Genomic DNA, 22,192 nt, shown 5'->3' with positions numbered 1-22,192 from the left:
GTCCTGACTGGCGCGGAGACGGACTGTCTGGGAACGGATATGTAGGTGCCCACAGAAGAAGAGAAGCTACAGAAGAAGCTCGTAGCTGCAAGCGAGTGGGGAGGAGGTTCTAGAAGGGGGCAGGGGTTAACGCTGAGCTAGGACCCCGCGTACGAGGGGGCTGAACACAGCCCTGCGGTGTGACACTGACCCCACTGGGCCGTGGTCAGGTGGCTGCGGGTCAGTGTGGGAAGGTTCATCCATCTGGTGATGGGGTGGGGGCTGGGAGACCCCTCTGACCCCGAGATTGCTGGACTTGGTCTCAGGAGACCAAGAGTGGGTCTCTGAGTGACGCTCCAGAGGAGGCAGGACAGCAGCCAGAGTGCCCAGACTGCAGTGGGCGGGCCGTGAGAGGGGCACTGCCCAGACCCATGAGCACAGGCCTGAGGGCTCCAGGGTGGCGCGTCTCTTGTATGAGCCCCAGGATAGGTCGCGATGCCGCCAGAGAGGGGAGGTGGCGGACACCAGGAGATGACAGGGATGAGGGCCTCCAAGGGGACATGGAGCCACCTGAGCAGTGCGGCCACGGAGGCCTGGGGCAGGGAGGGTGGAGCCAGCTGTGATCACAGGACGCGGTTTGCGGACCACATCTGGACTGACATCCGACCGTCAGCCCTTGGTGCTCACATGCGGGTACACACACGCACGCACACACACACGCACATGCACACGCACAGCCTCCCTGTGCACACGGGGCTGTGCCCGCCGAGGACACACGCCCAGGGGTGGGGGTTACCTTGCAGGAAGCCTTCTCTCCTAGGAACGGAGGCAGCGTGACTCCGTGGCAGGACGCAGGCCCAGAGTCGGGGTTCTCTCTAAGTCCTGATCTGGGTCCTCCCAGCCTGTGACCGAGGGGGGGTCACTTGGTCTCTCTGCGTCTCGGTGTCTCCATCTGCAAAGTCGGAATGGGAGGGTCAAGCGTCTGATGATGTGTCGGCAGGACATTCGGAAGCAGCGCGATGAGAAGGTGCCCTCGGCGGTCGCCGTGGGCCCGCCAGCCTCCCCATTCTCCACAGACAGGGGCCCCTGGCGAATTATTCTCCAGGACGGGGGGCTCTTTGGGCTCTGGGGGCTTTCCCCTTGTTCTGTCTGGAACAAGCGCTGTCTGGGAGGTCCTGTTCCCTGCCGGCTGTGGGACATTCCGCTCTACCTGAGAAGGTTCTGGGGCTGCTGGTCTGGGGACCAGGCTCCCCAGCCTCCTCTCTAGTCTCTCCTTCTGCGTCTGGTGGGGGGGCGGCAGGGCTCACACAAGGTCCTTATTCAGCCTGTGATTTCCTCAGGGAGCTCGCGGGGCCCTAATGGAAACGGCACTCTGGCTGGCACATCTAGGGCTCCTTCTGGGACAGCCAGGCCTTCAAACGCAGCTCAGGAGGAGCGGAGGCCCGAGACCTGGCGGGGATCTGAGTCCTGGGGGCTCGTGGTGGCTTCGGGTGCTTCCCCGCGACGGTTCTGACAGGAGCTTGTTGGGACGCCCTCATTCACTCCCAAGGGCCGCTGCCTGTTGCTGGCGCGGTCCTGCTGGAAGACCTCTGGGCACTGACACTCCAGCGAAGGGCTCAGCAGACCACAGCACAACACTCAGGCACCACGGTGCCTGTCTCTGGGATTCCTCATTTGAACAACAGGCGACCAGCTAGTTGAGTCAAACAAGACACAGAGGGAATCCCTGGGCTGTTTTGTCTGGAACGCAGCCCTCCTGCCTGCTACCTGGGAGCCACCGTCCCATCTGCGGCCGCCCACCCTCAGCCCCGAGTCTCACGCCTTCCTCCACGCTTACTCTTCCCAAGGCGTGATTTCAGCCACGGACGGGCGCCAGGTGTGAGCACCTGTGTGTCTTGCCAGGAATACAGGCCACAGACCACAGATCTAAACCCCTAAGTTCCCAGAAAGAGAGAGGAGTTAGACCAGATTGGTCTTTTTTCTCAACTTCATGATTTAAAACAAAAGAACAGGAGTTCCCATCAGGGCGAAGTGGAAACGAATCCGACTAGGAACCATGAGGTTGCGGGTTCAATCCCTGGCCTCGCTCAGTGGGTTAAGGATCCGGCGTTGCCGTGAGCTGTGGTGTAGGTTGCAGACGTGGCTCGGATCTGGTGTTGCTGTGGCTGTGGTGTAGACCAGCAGCTCCAGCTCCAATAAGACCCCTAGCCTGGGAACCTCCATATGCCCCAGGCGTTCCCTAAAAAGACAAAAGACAATAAATAAATAAATACATAAATAAAACAAAAGAACACCTCCCCGCCTCCTCCTTAGGATTTAATAAAAGTCCCTAAACTTTCCCGGGAGCACTTCGCCTGTTTACAGCTCCAGCTCTGGTGCGAGGGACTCTGGAACAGCCCATCCCACCAGCCTGGTATTTTATATGCTGCAGCCAGTACCTGGTTAATAAGGCCTTGTGATTGGAAGAGGAAGAAAAAAAGAAAGGAAGAGAGAGAGAAAGAAAGGCAGCAGTGCCTTGGGCCTGGGCAGGAGGGAGTCCCGATCTGATGGAGCCCGTTGTTCCAAACGGACACTTCCCGCCAGTCAAATGTTCAATGGTTAAAAGATCTGGAACCTCGGGTCAGGAAAGCACGACCACTTACTGCCTCCTAACCTGAGCTTGTGGTTTATAAGCACTCGTGTCCTAGAATTTTCTCCATCTTTAAATTACGTAACGCACGGAAAGGACCTTGCTACCCATAGTGCTCGATGAACAGTACGTTTATACATCAGTATCACCGCGTGCCTATCTCTCACTACGCCTCCGTAACATCTCCGAGTCCCAGCTTCTCATGTGCAACCAGGACGAGGCCAGCAGCTCCCTGCACGGGAAAACCGACACTGAACTCGTCCCCGGTTACGGGGGCTCCGGGGCTGCGCCCGCTGGGCTGGGCGACGGCGGGTAAAACACAGGTTGACACTGCTCCCAAATTCAAAGTGAGAAGAAAAGACAGAATGGGGGGGGGGCGTCGGGATCAACACAGCTGCAAACTTAAATATGCAAAAATAACTTGGGGGGCGGGTAGAGACGTAGAGAGAGGATGAAAGAACGGACGGAAAAAAACATAAAATACTGTTTGGGTAAAATAGAAATTCCACGCCCACCACTAAACTGATTTAAAATCCAATAATTGAGAAAAAACAACAAAATCTACTAAAGCTGAAATTAGAACAAGTTAATACATTGATAGTGTGTTCAGTTTTGATACTGAGACCTGTAGATGTTGGTCTTTTTAGAATAAAAAATGCCTTTATAAAACTATAGCTACAACAAGCAATTTGCAAGCAGCAAATATTCAAGTCCAGTGTTACTAATATTATCAAGAAATACACATATAAAGAGCTCATAATATTTAAAAATTAAACAATGAAATCATACATTAACGAGTGACAACCAAACTGTTAATTACTGTTCAACTCTGGTTCTTGGCATAACGTAAATTGGACTTGAGATGCGTATTTACTGCAATTGTCACATGACCCTGAAACACAGTTGTCCGGGAGGTTGTGTTCTGTTAGCGGTAAAGTCGGGTCGCCGGCACGGAGCCCCTGGGAGGTCCGGCGTTAAGGCCGTGGGGCAGGTCCTGCCCGAGAGCTGCAGGCTCTCTTTCCTTAGAGGTGGCTTCCTGGGACTCAGCAGAGCAGCTGTTGCTGGAAGCCAAAGCCCCTCAACCCCCCTGGGGGCAGGACAGTGACGGGCTGAGCCCACCTGCCGCCCCACGGCCAGACTAAAGCCTTCTTCTTTCTTTCTTTTTTAACATTAAAAGTCAGTGGCAGAAATCCACTGGGAAATTTATTTTAGGAAATTAAGGTCTCAGACCTACTTTTTAAAATATGCTTTGGAGAAACAAACCTCACAAGTATCTGTATTGAGATCCTGGGAGCCAGAGAGAGGGCGGGGGGGGTCCCGGCTCTCACTGCGTTCCCCTCGGCCTCGCTGGCCCTCGTCCCCGAGACCCTGAGAGACGGAGGCAGGGAGCTGTCCCTTCTCGGACCCCGCGTGGTCTCCTCCCGGGTTCCTGGCTGACGCTCAGCCCAGGCACCTCTCCAGGATGAGGACTTGCAGGTGACAGTTCCCCTGAGGCTACACTTCCCGCAGGGGTCCTGAGTAAACTCCCCTATTCCCGCCACGGTCATGGCCACGACCGCCCGGAAGGTGCCAGCGGGGGAGGCGTCCAGGCAGCAGGCCATCCAGAAAGAGCGCCCCCTGGTCCCTCTTCAGATGGAGGCGGAAACAGTCAGGATGGAATGGCCACTTAGGGTGACCCAAGAAGTTGGGAGTCAGCAGCCCGGCTCTGGGAGGGGCTGAGGGGCTCGCAGCCCCAGGCCGGCTCTGGGGTCAGCCTTGGGGGAGGTTCTGCTTGGCCACGAGGAAGCTCTGCATGGGGCAGTGAAGTGTTATCCATAGCCCGGCATTTTAGGATGAAAGGCAGGTACACCTGACAGGTGTCACAGGCTTGGCATTCCACCTCTTACACGGATTCCTCCTGGGAGCCAAGTCTCGGTGCTCCTGGGGAAAGTCACGACGGAGCTGGTCCAGCGAGGTAACGACTGCCCCTATGCCCAGTCACCGCTTCCAGGAACGCGGTACCACAGAAGGGACAGCAGGGGATCCCAGCCCCGCTACTACGAGCTTCGCAACCTTTACGATTCACTAGACATACCCGCGGCTAACAGGACACAAAACAAAGCAGAACTCACACTTCCCAGTTTCAAAACTATAACTAAACCACGACTTTTCCTAAAAAGCCCCCAAACAACAGCAATCACTATAGTATGATACTAGCACAAGGACAGACACACAGAGGAGCTGAATAGAATTGAGGGTCCAGAAAGAAACACATACAACGTGGTCACCTGATTTTTACAGGAGTGTGGAGACCACCCGAGGGGAAAGGACAGCCTTTGCAACAAACGCACTGGGACAATGGGCTGTCCCCATGCCAAAAAGTGAAGCTGAATCCCTGTCTCACACCACCCACCCGGAAGAACTCAAAGTGGGTCAAAGACCCAAACGTAAGAGATACAACCATGAGGATCTCAGAAGAAAACCTAGGAGTAAATCTTCACAACCTTGGAGCTGGCAAATGATTCGCAGATAGAACACCAAAAGTACACACAGCAAAAGAAAAAAAACAGAGCAGTCGGACTGCATCAAAATTAAAAAGAAAATCCTTTGTGTTGAAAATACACCATCAAGAAAGTGAGAAGAAAGTTTCCCAAAGGATAAGAAAACATATTTGTCAGTCATATATCTGATATGGGGCTTGTATCCAAAATATATAAAGAACCCATAGCTCTATGATAAAAAGACAATTCAATAAAAAATGGACAAAGACTCTGAATTGACGCTTCTCCAAGGAAGACACACAAATAACAAGTGAGCACATACAAAGGCACTCTTTGACACAATTGGCCGTCAGAGAACTGCAGATCAAAACCATAATGAGGTAAGTTGTGCCCCCAAGGACGCGTAGAATACAAAAGTCGGCTAATAACTCGTGATGGGGAAAACGTGGAGAAATCAGTGCCCTCGCACAAAATGCAAAGGGTGCAGCCACTTCAGAAAACAACCGGGCAGATGATTCAACAGTTCCTGTGTGACCCAGTAATTCCACGCTTGGCTAGGAAATGAAAACATGTCCACACAAAACCTTGTACGACTACGTTCAGAGCGGCCTTATTCATGACATTCGAATGGGGAATCAACTGAAATTTCCACCAGATGATGATGGACAAATAAGATGTGGTCTCTCCACATAACGGACTGCTGCTCAGTCACCCACGGGACTGAAGCCCTGACACAGGTTACAGCCCAGCCTCAAACACATCCCGACGAGTAACGCAGGGTCCAGGCGCAGATCACGTTCCACGACCCCATGTGCTTGCGTGTCCCAAACGGGAAATGTACAGAGACAGAGGTAGACAGCATTTGCCTAGAGGAGGATAAGGCGGAGACGGGGGCATAATAGCTGAAGCCTTCTTTGTGTGGTTGGTTTTTGGCTGCGCCTGCAGCATTTGGAAGTCCACCGGCCAGAGACAGAAGCCACGTCACAGCTGTAACCAGAGCCACAGCAGTGACAACACGGAATCCTTAACCTGCTGAGCCATGAGGGACTCCTAAGGAGTTACTTTCTGAAATGACAGAGATGTTCAAAATCGACCGGTGACAATCGCACTCGTCTGCCAACACATGAAAACCCACTGACTTTCATACGCTAAATGGGGGAATGGAGTGATACGTGAATTACATCTCAGTAACGCTGTTAAAAATATTCCTAAGACACCTCGAGCAACACTCGGGAGTTGTCCGTGAACCAGCCAGACCTTCTCAGCCACCAGGGCTTGGACCCCACGCCTGCCTCACTGCCTGGGGCCAGGGGCTCTTGCGGCCAGGCGGCATTGTCTCCCTGGGTTTACGGTGTGAGGCTCTGCTTGCATGGTGCTGGGGGCCTCATCACCACCTCTTCTGCTTTGGGCTGAAATCACTGCTTCTCAGATGTACCAGCATCTGACGGGGCATCTGAGAGTCGCCCACCAGCAAACTGATTCTGCCTCTGCCCGTCCTGCCAGGGAAGCAAGCAAATCGGAGGCCTGCTGGGGCCCGGGGTGGGGCTGGGGTCCGGCTCACAGCGCCCTGTGGCGCAGCCTGGGGCTCAGCCAGCAGGAGCAGGGACGCAGAGGGGCGCAAAGGTGGAAGGCGAGCCGGCGGCACACAGGGCACACTGAGCAGCGAGAGGGTTAGACATGGAGGAGCCGGTGCAGGGAGAGAGGCTGGGGACGTGGACCCCAGGAGGGGAAAGGCGGCCCGCAGCCTCGAGCGGGAGGAGCTGGAAGAGCACGAGGCGGGAGATGGGCCCTGGACGCTGAGGTCGGCGTTTGGGCTAATCCCCCTGCGGACGCAGGCCTGCCGACTCCAGCCCAAATAAGCTCGCAGTGACATGGCTGCTCCTGATTTAAGATGCACGTTCTCTGGTCGGGCTGGGCCTGCATCCTTAGGAATCCAGAAAGGACGTGGGCTCCTTAAGTGCATGGCTCGCGTGTGCGCACGTGTGTTCTGCCTGTGCTGGGGTGGGTGCCAGGGCCGCAACAGGACGCAGAGAACCTAACCTGAACAGGACACCACCACGACAGGAACCTAAAGGTGGAGCGGCCAGAGCTTCCTGAGCTTTCCCGGCGTCAGTGCGGCTCCTCGAGAAACGCTCCCATTTCACACGGCAGGCCCAGGCCCGGGGCTGGGACAGGCTGGCTGCTGCTCGGGCAGCAGCTGGGCGCTGCAAAGGTCCCACCCTGTCTCACCTGCCCCTTCTCAAGGGCACAGCAGGGGCGCCTCCGCTGTCCTGAGACGGGGTCCTGCACGTGGGTTTTCTGCGCCCTCCGGACATGGACACGCCCGCTGCCCCGGCTTGGATGTTCTAGAGAAAGGAGACACCACCCGAGGAGGAGGGACGTGGGAAGGAGGGGTGGGAAGGGCTGGCCCCTGCTGTGCCCTGGGTCCCAGGCCCCTTCTCCTGAGGTTTTAACTGTCCCTTCCTCTCAACACGGCTGTGAAGTAGCACCTCAGTCCACCCGCAGATGGAATGTCACCCAGACGAGGTTGGGGGCTCTGGGCCCCCAACGTCAGCGTGGTCACTGCACTCGGACGATGCCCGGACAAGAGAAAGGATGGAAATGAACAAGGGCTGATGACGTGGGAAGCTGAGCAGCACATCCTTCCAGAAAGGCCGGCTCAGACTCAGCGCTGACGCTGAGCGCTCCGGCGAACCCGGCTTAGGATCACGTGACTTAATCCTTCCGGTGATTAGGTGTCCGACCGCGGCCAGTCAGTGGTCCGCTGGGTGCTGGGGACACAGCAGGGACAAGGCCACCCGGAGTCTCCGCTCTTGGGGAACCAGAGTCAAGGGTGTGAAGGATGTGGGGCTGGAGCGGTGGGGAGAGGGGCGGGGCGTTAGGGGCTGGGTGGGCGGAGCCTCTCGGGTGGGCTGGCACGCGGCCGCGGGGGCGGGGAGGATCCTGGACACAAGCCAAGACCTTCGTCTGCCCGCCTTTCAGGCGGGGACATAAGCCTGTGGGAATTTAGGAGGCACAGTTCACGCGCCCCGGTCCACAGATGCGGGGCTGGCCGTGCCCCCGGGGCCAAGCGGGGCAGCTCCCCGCAGACACCGGCTCTGCAGGAATGGATGGGACTCCGGGCCTCGCCGCTGTGCGTGCTGGTGAGGCAGCTTCGGGGGGGTTGGGAAACCCGGGAAGGCAGCATTTCAAGGACAGCGCGAGGAAAGTGATATTTAGCATCAGGAGAAAGAGGCTGGCCTGCTGGCTGGAAGGGGAGTGACGATGGAGAGACACACACGCCTCTCTCTGCTTACACGACCGGCAGGCAGGAAGCCCCCAGCCACCAACCACCCACAGCGCCTGGTGCCCTGACGTGTCAGTCCCGGCCCTGGCGTTCTGCCACTAGCAGCCAGGTTACCAGCACTGTCCCTTGCGGATTTCAGGACACGGATGGCAATTAAAAAGCGTCAACCTGCTTAAATTACGCTTTAAAGGGGGTGGTAGTAAACCGTGCACATCGCTGAGTCCACAGGCCCACTGGCAGCTGTGCGCCCCCCTGCCAGCTGCAGGCAGCGGGGGGCGGGGGGCCCTGGGGCTTCGCTCGGAGCCGGGGTCTCAGCAGGGACACCGGGCGGGTTTTGCGGTTGTGTTGTTCTGTTCGTTCGAGGCTCCCAGGACGAGGCGCCGGTCACCTTGGGGAGCGCCCCCGCTTCTCACGGCCCAGGTGAGGCCCTGGCTCCGGGCACACCCGACGCACCTGACACAGGCGTCCTCCTCTTCCTGTCCCTCCCCGCCGGGTCCCTCGGGGAGTGGAAACGGAGAGCAGCCTCACACCAGCACCGAGGGAAGCCACGGTCTGGCAGAGCCTGCCGCCCAGAGTGACCGCGAGCTGTCAAGCAGGCTCGGGTGCTGCCCTGACCCAGCTGCGTCCCAGGGTCCCATCGTCACATGGGGCTGATTCCTGCCTGTTAGGCCGTGGGTGTGTTAGAAGCGCTGATGTTGGGTAAGCTGCCCAGCCCAGAACCAGTGTCCAGACAGAGCTCGCCTCCCCGGGCCAAACAACTGTGCAGACGCTGTAGCAGCCTTTGAAGGGCTTGTCGGGTAATTTTGAAATAAAAAGGTCGCAAGATTAAGTGTAACATGCTGCTAACCAAAATCCACAACGGAAATGAACAAACACCGGCAAAAAGTCAGCACGGTTGTCGACGATACCGGATGCGGGGGCGGGCTTTTTAGCCTCTGGGTTCTACTGCGGCACCCACGTCCCTGACCTACCGGTGGCAATGGCCAGGTGGCCCCCAGATAGTAAATGCTTCTTCTAATTCTGCATTCTGGGTACAAAAGAGACTTGTCCTGACTAGGCTGACTGAACAAGGCTAATTTCATGACAGTGTTGGGGTTTTTGCTTTTTTCTGTTTAATTTCCCATTAACGAGCACTTGGCAGGAGGTGGGAATTTGATCCAAACTGGTTGCTGGTCATACGGAGACCCTGCGGCTGGGACAGGGGAGTCACCCTCCAATACTGGGTCTTTCTAAAACTGCAGCTTTAATTTTAGGCTCAGAAAAGCTTGGACACCTTGGGTCAGGTCAGGCCTAGAAAAGCAGCTTTTCTGCCTTATGCCTTTTACTGCGTGCCTGTCATAAAACGATGCAAAGATAAGGTGTGATTATTTGTCTACTGAACCCTCAAGAAGTAGGAAAGAGGCCGGAGCAAATCCTCCCGGGAGTCTGTGCTGCATCCCTGCCGAGGGCCTGTGTAGACGGGCCCTCCCGTTCACCTGTTCGTCAGGGAATGTCCCCACCGCCAGGTGCTGAGCTGACTGGACAGCCGGCTGGGAAGAGGCCTGGGATTCCCAAGGCTGAGTTCCAGAGAGAGGCCACCTCCCGGGTGGGAGCTGCTTTCAACGCCTCTGCGCTGGCGTGGGTGCAGCAGCCAGCGCCGGGGGGAGACTTCGTCTGATGGCTAGGCGGCGGGGAGGGTGGGTCCTGACTTGGGTCAGAAACGGCAGCCTGCTTCGGCCCAGTACTAGACGCGGACCTCCGTTTGGAGGGAGCTTTATCTCCGTTTCTCGCCCAAAGAGATCAGTTCTACTCCGGAGACTCAGACGAGGTCAAGGAACAGGCCCACGGTCACTCATACGGGAGGAGGATGGATGTGGCACCCAAGCCCTGGGCTCTGGCCCCGAGTCCGGCTCCAAGTGGTCGGAGGACACACTCCCCTGGCGGGGGGGGGGGGGGGGGGGGGGCAGTCAGGACATCACGGCCACACGGAGGCGCTGCTGACGACCCCCTTCTTGGGCCCTTCCGGAGGGACCGTGCTCATCAGCTTTGTTGTGTCAGCGCAACGCTCTGGCAACCCCAAGACACGCACACACACACAACTTATCCAGGTATGGTCGGGTCACATTTCCCAACTGGTGCGAATTATTCCATAACACGGCTACTCATCATTTGTGAGTCTGTCGGCATCCTGATGTGCGTTCAGATGATCCCCTGTTTTTCACGGAACGAGGCTCTAATGAGCCTTGCCTGCTCTTCCTCAGAAACTTGAACTGATGTTTCTCAGTGGTTACATGTTAGCAGATCCTGGCAGGACGGCTTCAACGTGGCCGGATCTGTTCTCAACCAGTGGGCGTACAGACGGAGCGTTTCCCAGCCCTCCCGCGCTCGGGGCCACCAAACCCTCGGTTTCACAGGTGACCCGGTCCCACCTCACTGCCTTCCTCTCTTCTCTGCTGGGACGTGGCTGATCGCATCCCGGCCTTTTCGACTGCACTTTACATATATGCTGGGTATTTACGCTTTCTGCGTTACACACGTGGCCATCGCGTCTCTGCAGGGTATCACTGGCCCGTTGTCTCTGTTCGCGGACGTTTCTCATGCCTGTTCCAGGCGTCAACGGGGTTACACTCGTTAGGCTTCCCTGTGTTGCCTCTACTTTTCAAGCCTCATCTAAAGGGCCTTTTCCAGGGGTTCTGGGGGGAAAGATTTATTCCAGGATGTTTTTCGAATCCACCTGCCGCCCCGCCTCAGTCGTGAACACCCTGCATGCGTTCGGGAGGCGGTGCCTCCTTCCAGCGGCCCTGGGATCACGACCCTTGGTTTGGGAGCCTATGAGCATCCTGCCTGGGGTTGGGTTCCACTGTGGCTGGAGCACACAAGTTCCGAGTGATGGTGGGCAAAGGGGCTGAGGGGTGAGGGCCCAGGAGGGAAGGCTGGGGTCTGGGGTGGCCAGAGGGCCCCTCCCAGGCCCGGAACTCTGCTTCTCTAAGGGGCTGGGGGGTCCTAGGCGGACAGACAGCTCACTGAGGGCCAGGGGGAGGGGGCACAGGCTGGGGAGGGGAGGGGCTTAAAGGGACTAAACAGGCAGGGCAGGTCCTCACGGCTCTGATGCCACAGAACCGGTCCTGGTTCTGTGCATCCAGGTTCGAGGGGGCACGGGATCCAGTCATGCTCTGGTCTTGGTGCTGATTCTGGAAATCAGTGGGGGCCGGAGCAGCCGGGGACCCCCTCTGGGAATCAGGCCATTCCCCACGTGTCTGACACCTGCTGACTTTTAGACCCTTTAGTGGATGGGAACATGGCTTGTCCTTGTGTTTTTGAAGGTGTCCAGGCCCCTGGGATCCAGCTGTGCCTAAGCCTCCAGCAGACGGCCCCCAAGCCGTCCTTCTGGAACGTTCTGATCTTCAGCAGGCTCAAGGCTGAGGGGGGCGAGGGAGGCGCCCAGATGCCTCAACGTCCTTTACATGCTGCAGAGCTGCGCCTGTAAATGGGACAGACTCAGGATCTTGGCGAAATAGGGCCTGACTGCCGAGGAAACCCCGCAGCACAGCCGACGGAACACAGGGCGCCTCCCAAGTCGGGGAGGGCGGGGCTGGGATTCCACCTCCAAACAGGTGAGTGCACCTGTCCGACCCACGGCTCCCACACCAGCTCAGGGTAGTCTGAAACTACGGTTTAAGCTCTCTGCTGGTTAGTATCCTCTTTATTTTATGGAAAAGCAGCTTTTCCTTGTCACAGCTCTAGGTCCATACCACTAATTTTAAACAGTTTTAAATAAGAAGAAACACAAATTCAACCAGGTAAAAGATGATGGCACTGGTACTGGGAGAAACTCCGATCCTTCCTTTGCCTCCTGAGAATCTCCAGACCTTCTCCGGGGCCGGAAGCAGGGACCATGTGCTGATGGATCAGCCTTCGCCCTTCTGTACCCACCCCGTGGGCTGTTTTTCAGCCCACGAGCTGACACGGTCGCATGGGTCCAGTGCGACAGAAGATGCATCATCTGCCCACGTGTGACCAAACGGTGACAAGGACGTTTCATCCCCAAGTCACGGGGCCACTGAGAGTGACAACAGGAGCCAAGGGGCTAGAGCGCCCAGTGTGGCCGTGTCCGGGGCTCGCTGCCAGGCCGAGGCCGGGGGTGGGGGTCGGGGGGGAGCCCTGCGCTGGGAGAGCAGAGCCCCAGCGTCTCCCGTAGACGCTGTTTCACCCGACCTGTCACGGGTCCAAGAGCTGTAACCGCCAGCACCGCAGGAGGTGACAGCATCTGTGACCAGAGCCACCGCAGGGAAAACAAGGACGAGGCCACACAGAACAGCAGGGCCCTGATCCTGGTGTCCCCGCTGTTCTCACAACAAGGGGAACGGGGGGCACAGGACCAGGCAGGGACCATCCTGCCCACACCTGCCTGGGGTGTGGGTCCCTCCTGTAGACGGCGAGGTGGTGACGTCACACGTGAGCAAAGGCTCTGCCCCCAGCCAGCGGGTGGGGACTGGGCCCCCGTCACACCTCTTGGGGGCAATTCATTTGGGTGGAGCTGGAGGTCAAGGGTCACAGCCACCCCCACCCCCGTCACCCTGGTTCCCCCTTCCAGGCTGAGGGGCACTGGGGGCAAAGTTCAAACCGCCCTTTTCCCCTCAGATCAGGCCCCAGAAGGGGTCAGTCGTCTCTGGAAGAGTGGGCTGTGACGGCGGAAGAGCCGGTGCCTCGGGAGGGCGTTTTCCGTCCTCCTTTCCGGGCTTGCCCGTCTGCCGGCCTGAGCCTCGGCGCCACCCGCAGGAGGACGACGGCTGAAGGTGGGTCCACGTGCGCACATCCGGCCGCTCGCTCAGATGAGCTGCCTCTGCGGGAAGCCTTCGACCTTCAGGAGGAAGGATGAGGGAGGGGTCCCCGCGCAGAGAGGAGGGGCCCGGGTGCAGGTCTCGGAGAAAAGGGCGCTGTGGGAAGCGCAGGCCCTGGGTGTGGTCTGTGGGGGCGCCCAGCGGGGACCCAGCGGCCTCCCCAGACGGGCTAGAAGGCCCTGGGCACCTGCAGGGCCTCCTCGGCTGCAGCCAGGGCGGCCTGGGCCCCGCCTGCGGGTTCTCCTTGCACAGGGGCTGTCTGTGCTCCCACCCGCTGAGCCTCGTGCAAAATGCTTTTTCTGTTTTTCATGCATTCTGGCACTTGTTTAAAGCCCTTTCCATGGGCTGGGGCGGGGGGGGGGTCCTTCATTCCCTCGGGCTGGAGAAGGGGAACCTGCGCCCCCTCGAGATCTGGTCCAGACCCACGCAGGGTGGGGGCTCCTGCCCAAGTCAGCGGAGCCTCGTCTCAGTCCTGCAACCTCTGGTCTCGGCCACACGGGTGCACCCAGACGGAGGGGAGCCCACTCAGGGTAACCCGCTCTCAGGCACAGACGGTGCCTCAACATGGGAGGAGGGATATGGAGCAGGAACGAGATTACACAGGGTTTGCTGCCTTCAGTTTCTTTAAAGCTGCCTAATTTTAAAGTCTCTCGATTAAACCAAAAAATCCAGGGCAAACGTTTTCTCGCCAGCTTGCTTTCCTTCACTGGGGAAAACCCGGACTCTTCGGAGAAGTGTCCTGTGCTGACCTAAGGACACTGCCCCGAGAACCAAGGCCGATTTCAGGTACCCCTGCAGATCTGACCTCGCCGGCACCCTGGCATTACCTGCTCTTTGCAGGACTTTCTCAAGCCGCCGCCCAGGCCGCTCTCCCCGTGGCATCTGACACGGCCGCTGTCTTACTGCCGGGAACCTCCTCCTTCCTTCCGCACCTTCGGGCTGCTCTTTCTCCCCCATATGGAGATGTTCCGAGATCCTGGGCCTGAGCCTCTGGTCTCATCTCGGCAATTTCATCCACTGGGCGAAGTTAATTTCTACCTCTAATTCGACGGCTCAGGGTTCTACCTCCAAGCCCGTTTTCCCACCAAATTTCTCCTGAATTTCAAGCCTCCGCCCCACCCCCACCCCGACAAGGAGGGAGACTCGGACTTAGGTCCTCCCTCAGCCACTGGCCAGTGGGACTCACTCCCTCTGCCATCGGACCTTCCCCGTCACCTTCCCGCCAACAGGAAGCCACCCTTCACTCCCCTTCGGATTTTCAGTCAGTTGCAAGGTTTCAAAGTCTTCTCTGTCTTAGCTCGGAGATGCCTCCAACGCTACGCCCCTTGGCACCCACCTGGTGCCACTACAACCCCAAGTCTGGGTGGCACTGTCTCAGCGCCGGGTGGCCTCGTCAGTCCTGTGGTCTAAACCGTCCTGTGTCCTATGGGTTTTTTCACGATGGAGAATTTTTGTTTTTTAAATCTTATGCGGAAACCCCACACACAAGGTGGACGGAAGGTTGTGCGGCTGATGTGGCGTGAGGGCCAGCGTCCTGGCCGCTAGCTTTCACGGACTCTCTAAGTCAGCGCCTAGCACAGCGCGGCTGAGCAACTTCTTCCGCCAGGATCCCGGGGAGGGTCCCCCCAGCCGACTGTTCCGTGGCACGTTTTCCGTCTGGGGACCCACCGTCCAGCTCTGTTGCTGGGCTGCTCCTGAGCTGCAGGGCCCTGGCGGTGAGGCCCTAGCATTCCATTTACCCAGCGCGGCGACGCGCAAGAAAAGGGGCCCGTGGTGTTTACTGAGTTGAAAGCAACTTACAAACCGGCATGTGTAAGAACCGTCTAGGCTGATTCTATAGACAAAAGACGTAGATAAGCTGGGAGATCGCCAGTGTGATTTTTCTCATGCACGGGAGAAGTCTGGGGGAGTTTTGAGATCTTTTGAGAAAAGCTACAGGATTGTTTTCAACGGGGAAATAAATATGCCGCGGTCCTCTAGAGCTGGCAGTGCTCGGGGCTCCCTGGTGGACTAACCCGCAGAAGGTGACAGCCGCCTCACTTACCGGGCTGCGACGATACATTAGCATACATTTACATACATTTACATATAACATTGGTGTCACCCCAGCTCCCAAACCTGCATACTGGATAAATTTTTTAAAAAGGTAGTGTGACCTACGGCAATTATATTCAGACCCAATATTCAGAACAAGGTACTCGGAGCAAAACAAAAATCTAAACCAATCAATTACACGCCTGCTTAGGACGAAGACAGGCGGGGCTTCAGGGAGAGATGGAGAAGCGAGAGTGGGGTCCTCTCGCTCTAAAACGGGGCGGCACCCAGCCCCTGTCCTCAGACGTCACCGGGCACCGCGGTGAGCTGGCTCGGCCTCGGGCTTGAATGTTTGAGTCCCAGTTTCACCAGGAGAGCAAACCTGTGCAGGGGTGTCAGGGTCCCCCGTCCCCACGTCCCCAGGGCACACACTCTCCGTCAATCTGAATCAGCATTAGTCCCGACTCCGCCGTAGGTGACTGATGACGTGTTTCCTCTGCTGTTCTGAGCAGGTCTGAGGAGGGTGGGTGGGTTTCCAGGGGGTCTGCTAATCGTGGACCCTGCCTGCCTGCACTGGAGAAGAGGGTGGCGCCAGGGTGCACAGGGTGGGGTGGGCTGAGAGCAGGTGTGTGTCCTGGGGGTCCCATGGTTAATTTCTCATTGCCCCCTACAAGCTCGGGCCTCAGAGAAAGGCAGCTTCTCCCTGGCCTCCTGGGGCAGCTTCTGGAGGTCCGTCTTCTGTCCCCATGTCAGGTGCCACAGTGGGCCACCTCCGAGGCCAGGAGGTGTGGGGGACCTCTCTGTCCCCCGGGTGGCCTCTGCCATCCCTGCTCCTGGGGGAGAGGTGGCATTGGTGGTCCCCTGGTCACACCCACCCCTTGGTGCCCTCAGATGGAGGGCCTCCTGGCTGTGCTGCTGGCCGAGCCCTGTGGTGGGCTCTGAGGAAACCAGCTGCCCTGTTCCCTTGGCAAGGGCACCATCAGCCTTTGTGGGTTTATTCTGGCATGGTCAGTGGTTTCCACTGAGCATGAATGGCCAAGCCAGGACCAGCAGAGCAATGAGAACAAGGATCCCAGGGAGGGCGGGCAGCATGTCCCCACATTACACGCAGACCCCCCCCCTCGCCATCACAGGAAGGGGGTCAGCAATGTGGCCACTGGAAAATCCAGAAGGCGCAGGGCAGCTGGCAGCACGTTCTTGTGCTTGCACGGAGGACAGGCTAGGCAGGCTTCTGCGGACTAAGCCAACTTGCAAATCAGTAAGGTTAAGAGTACATGACAAAAAGCGGCTGTCAAATACGAGGCAACTCTGTCACTACCCCGGAAATACGAATGGAGAAACAGCACCCTGTACAGCAGAGATGTGACAGGGCTGGTTCAGAGTGGCCAGACCAGCAAAGGGTCCATGCTCATCCCCAGAGCTCTGTCAGCTGGGATGCTGGCCTGAGGTGACCATGCTGTCACTCTGAAGCTGCGAGGGGGTGGCGAGGCTGCGCCTGTGCCGTCCGGCCCGACGAGGAGCCGCGTCAGTGCCCAGATGTTCCGGGGGCCTCACACACAGCAGCCAGGGTGCACGACTGGGAAGGGGGGACCCTCGCATCACTTCTGCGAGCTTCCCGCCGCCACCTCCTTGCCTTACAGAACTGAGCTGCTAGAAGGTCTGGGGCGTGACTGAGTGGATTAAGCAGTGCCTTCCCTGGAGTTCCCATCATGACTCAGCGGTGAGCAGCCCGACTAGGAACCCTGAGGACATGGGTGCAATCCCTGGCCTCGCTCAGTGGGTTAAAGGATCCCGCATTGCTATGGCTGGGGTGCAGGATAGCAGCTGTAGCTCTGATTCAACCCCTAGCCTGGGAACCTCCATATGCTATGGGTGTGGCCCTAAAAGGACAAAAAGCAAAAAGAAATCCTTCCCTGATCATCGGCGGCAACGCTCGGCGCAGCCTCGGACGCAGACACGTCTCTCCACCTCCTGCAGGGCCACGGGCACCCTCTCCGAGAACAGGAGGAAGGAGCCTGCGGCCTGGCAGGGGTGAGCCCTGCGTGGGAGCCCATCCAGGCCCGAGACCCTGTGGGGGCTGGGGGCTGGGGGCCGGGGGCCGGGGCAGAGGGGCGGGTCCCCATGAGCAACGTGGGCTTCATCTTCGCTGACCGCCGGCGGCGACATGGAGCAGCTCCAGGATTAAAATTTATGGGGCAGAATTGAAGGGACCGAGTGCCCAATGCAGCAGGCCCATCACTGTGAAGGTCAGGGAGGGATGAAGACAGAGCGAGGCCGTAAATCTGCACCGCGGGAGGAGCAGGAAAGGAAAAGGAAGGTCGGGCAGGACACCTGGGGGGCAGGTTTATCCAAGGCCCCCCGGGAGAGAATTCCCCAACGGAAGGAAGGACTGCCGCGGGGCTCCGTGGGCGCCTGTGAGGCACGTGGCACCGCCCAGAGGTGGGCCGCTGGGGACGCGGCTGCTAACCTTGACTTTGCTCAGGAAACCCTGCGGTCATCTGCAGCTTTTATGGGTGGTAGTCGTTTACAGCCGCGAAGTAAGAGGACTTCCTTCCAAGTCACCTTCCTTCCCATCCATTTCAAGTCAAAATCGCTCAACGATGAGCTGATTTTTTTTTTTACTGAATTTGTTAAATCACCAATGGTAACAGCATCTGCATAGTAACTAATGTGCTTAGAAAGGGGAAAAAATGGAAAGGAAACAGTCAAACAAGGCAGAGAAGTAGGATAAGTCATGGCGGAGAAGAACACAGTTTTGACCGCATCCCCTTCTCTGGAAAGACGTTTGCTTGTAAAAATACATTTATCTGGAAACGCGAACCACCTGGGGTTTCCCTCGACAAAAATTTCACATAGAAAGTGAAAAGGAAACACACTGCCGCTGCGTTCATCATTCTGTCGCTGGTCTAACTTCATCTTCTTTTTTTAATTTTTGTCTTTTGTCTTTTTAGGGCTGCGCCTGTGGCATATGGAGGTTCCCTGGCTGGGGGTTGAATTGGAGCTACAGCTGCCGGCCTACACCACAGCCACAGCAACGCAGGATCCGAGCCACGTCTGCGACCTACACCATAGCTCCCGGCAACGCCAGACCCTTAACCCACTGAGCAAGGCCAGGGGTCGAACCCACAGCCTCATGGATCCTAGTCAGGTTCTTAACCCACTGAACCACACCAGGAACTCTTGAAGCAGACGGTTTTGGAGTGAGTCCTCTGCAGCTGTGCCCACCCCAAATCTTTCCTAACAAGCGTCCTCCCGCTTTCACCATCATCTGTGGTAACCCAGGCCCTCAAGGGCTCGGGCTGCAGGCAAGCCCTTCCCTTCCCGGGAGCCCCGCACACGGCCTCTGCTGATCCGAATCCTCTAAGGACACGGCTAAGGCAGCTCCTGTCCGTCTCTCTAGCTCTGCTACCAAGTAACCTTCCCTACGCCAGCCTTATTTGTAGACTTGTTTTCAAGGCGGCTGTACTGCATCTCCACGTCACCTCCAAAGGACACTTCAAGGGCAAACACTTAAACAACCCGTGTGACCCACAGGCTGTTCTGCGGAGCGATGAGTGGTTCCTGCGCTCGGAGTCACAATGCTGCACGTCGCCACTTAGTCCCAGTGACCCCTCCACGGCCGTAGGGGCCCTGCCCTCGCACCCACCTACGCCTCGTGCTAGGTCACAGTGGGGATCCCACGAAACTGCCAGGCATTTCCTTACTGACCGTCGCCTTGGCCTTGGGACCTGGCGGAGCCCCAGCCCCGCTCGGCCCTCCAGCCTCCCCTGCAGCAGCCTTGAGGTCAGTGCCTCCAGCCAGCGTTTCCCTGAGAGTCTGTGACCACGAGGAGCCCAGGCTCTCGGGCTCAGTCTCTAAGCCTCCTGTGCTGGCCTCGTCCCCCTCCGACCCGACCTCCTCCTCCTGGTTCCTGACATCACCCCAAGGCAGCCCCGGGGCCCAAGGCCAGGCAGCCTCAGAGCCCGTGGCCTGGGAAGGAGGACCCTGCGGGTTCCTTCCGCCCGGCCCCAGACCTGCACCCCGCCCTCCTGCTCCTCCACCCGCCCCCTCCGTCCCCGTCTCCCTAGGTCCCTCTGGCCTGGAGTCTCGGCTCAGCCAAGACTCAGAGAGACGCCCTGACCGAGCCCTAGGGACCTCACGCCCCCCCTTGAAGGTGACAGGACTCTCTCCAGCCAGCCTGCAACAGCCTGGGTGACTTCTCCACCCAAGTCCTGACCGCTTCTTCCTGCTTCAGCCTCCGGTGGCCTCGCCTCTCGTGTCCTTACCAAACGCCCTGCTCTCTGGCTCCACCTCGACCCCTTCCAGCCTCCTCCACCCCCTCACGCCCCCATCACGCCTGCTCCCCACACAGCTGTGTCCCTTCCTCCCTGCACCCCACGACGCTGCTTCCTCCCTCGTCAAGAGGACGGAGGCGCTGGAGGCAAGGCCGGGCTCCCGACGCCTCTGCTGGGTCTTGCCTCTTTGGACCAGAGACGGCACCACGTCTGCTCCTGTGAGGCGCCCTCCCCTCTGCAGCCCAGCCTGCCCCCTGCTCAGGAGACCCCCGGCAGGTCTCCCTTCAGGCCCGGCATCTCCCTGGGCCTGCGCCTCCTTCGGAAGGGCGAGCTCGGTGAGGGCAGGGTCTCCGCTCCGCTTGCCAGTAACCCAGCACCCAGCGCAATCCCTCACCTCATGGGCGCTCACTGGGGAGGCTGAATAAGTGGACAGCCCCCTAAAAACAGTCTCTAGGAGAGACGAGGGCCCAGTTTGAGGAGAACCTGATTAGAGAAGCAGACGCCGTTGTTACCATTGGCTATCAGAGAGTCCCTCAAACGGATTTTTCCTAGACAATGGATTAATGAAGAGAAGAGCTCAGAAAGGTACTTTTCTTTCATTGCCAGTTTAGCTAAAGTATTGGTTTCCTGGATGAAACATTTAATGTTCTGATTTTACTATCTCTTTTTTCCAGCCACACACACAGATCCTGTGTGAATCTTCGCAGGCACGAGTCAGCCATGGACACATGCACGGCTGTGGGCACAGGAAGACAGTGTCTCCTGCTGACATCTGCCTGTCAATCACACGCGGTTTGTTACAGTGAAAAGGTTCTTCTATCACAAGTCACCCGGTCAGGACTCCCCATCGGATGCTCTGAAGCCTTCGGGGTTCATTTCGTCAGCAGCCACAAACGCACATGTAGAAATAGCAGCACAGTGAACCTATATGATGCCAAAATCCCCCACGAAAGACACGCCGCGGCTCTGAGGGTGACTCTGGTGGGCAAACGACATTCCTGCAAAAGGACTTAGACGCTGGGGGAAGGAAGCCAGTTTGTCGTTTCCCGAGGCCTCTTGGAAAGGACTCCAGCCCCCCTCCCGGTATTTGCTGCATTTGCCTGGATGATACACAGGGACCTGCAGTGTGACAGACAGGAGGGAGGGGTGGCTATGGGGGAACGGCCGGGTCTGGCCTTCCTCCCTTTGAACCGGTCCTAGCGTCACAGACAGGCTAGCACTTCACAAAGGACCGGTGTCTGCAGTCACTTGAAAAACAAGGCCGTCACAAGGACTCGCTGTTCCCTTCCTCTCCCCCGTCTCTATTTTGGGACGCACGCCCTGTTATCACTGAACAGCAGGTACAAGTGACACATGGAAATTTGCTGGGTCGGTGGCACTAATTGGGTATCTGTACTTGCAAGGAGGGTGGCACCAGGAGGAGGTGCTTCGGATGTGAGTTCAGACCTGTTTATGGTCCATTTCCATGTAAATGAGGCCCGGCAGCTCAAGTGCAAGGCACGCGGTGGTGAGACGCCAGAGCCACTCCGACTGGGGGAAGGAAGCCTGGAGCAAGAAAACCCAGGGAGAAGAAAAGAAACCGGATTTCCTTACCTTCCCGCAAGGAAGATTTATGCAAGAAACTGCCATTAGCACTAATGAGAGTTATGCATGTAAATCTCCCGTGAAACGCGGGGAAGGGGCTCATCCGTCACTGGGCAGACGCGTGTGGGGCAGGCTTCGAGCAGGCAGACTGCTTGGCTGCCCCGATGCTGCCTGCCTTTTGGTGAAGTGCTGAAGCAGCAGGCCCGGCAAGGCCTGGGGGGAGGCGGGCTCCCGCGGAGCAGCACAGGGGGCAGAGGCTCAGATCTGCAAGAGTGCAGATAATTCAGAGCCATGGGCAGCACCACCCACCTGCCCACGTGCACAGACAGCACGAGCAGGATGCACCCACCGCCCGCGGTGCCGGATGGAAGGGCCCAGTTTTACACGTTTCCTAGGAGAGTGGGCAATGTGTTCAAAATGCTTTGCAGCCGCAAAAGGTCCCAGTTTCCCTGTCCTCTGCTCATGGGGTCATGTTAGCACACGGCAGAGGTCAAGACAGGACCCGCGTTTCCGTCACAGGGCCTTTGCTCGTGCTGGGGATGAGTCCCGTCTCCACCACGCTCTCAGGTCCACTCAATTGTTTCATCTCCAGGGCGCCTCTCTTCTCGCTCTGAGTTTGGCGCCGTCTCGCTCTGTCCGCCTCTCCCTCCTGTAGACCCCGGGCCACCTGCCAGCCTCACAGGGAACATCTAAGCTGCACTGGGAGTGTCAGCTCCCCCAGGGCCTCTGTGGGCTCCCCCGCACCCTGGGTATCAGGGGGACAAGAACACAGGTCATTAACCTCGAAGGGGATGCATGCAGACGGCAGCATTCTTCAGGTACCCAGGGTTGTACCAGGAAAGCCCCTCCCTCAGGCGTCTAAGTCAGGCTCTGGGGCAGCCTTGACGGTGCTTCCTCTGATGCTGCAGGACCGCCAGGGAACACGCTTTCCGAGTGTGCAAATGGTAATGGCACACAGGGCTTCGAGTTTTCTTCTCACCACACACACTGGGCACGGTTCCTACAGGCGCCCTTCTTTAAAAAAAATAATTTATGGTGTTCTGTTTCACAGACACAACTGATTAATTTGACCAGTCTTTCGTGCATGAATAGTTGTTTGCAAAATC

The 22,192-nt window shown here is 57.9% G+C and overlaps 1 protein-coding gene across 50 annotated transcripts in view; it reads right to left on the bottom strand.

The window, feature by feature from the left end:
* The window catches only part of MYT1L (myelin transcription factor 1 like), a 365,227-nt gene that overhangs the window by 138,476 nt on the left and 204,559 nt on the right, over positions 1-22,192 (bottom strand). For all 50 annotated transcript variants that reach the window (XM_085020083.1, XM_085020074.1, XM_085020067.1 and 47 more), the window contains one exon: positions 776-931. The gene's annotated coding sequence lies outside the window, so the exon portion shown is untranslated. The remainder of the gene's footprint in view (positions 1-775; positions 932-22,192) is intronic.

This window comes from Sus scrofa, chromosome 3 (genome assembly GCF_054392235.1).
Source record: "Sus scrofa isolate SSC_HxYL_T2T_F1_AM1 chromosome 3, Sscrofa_HxYL_maternal_Yorkshire_Landrace_v2.0, whole genome shotgun sequence".
Lineage (NCBI taxonomy): Eukaryota > Metazoa > Chordata > Mammalia > Artiodactyla > Suidae > Sus > Sus scrofa.
The sequence above is the reverse complement of the archived record's forward strand: the minus strand, read 5'-3'. Positions and strand labels throughout refer to the sequence as shown.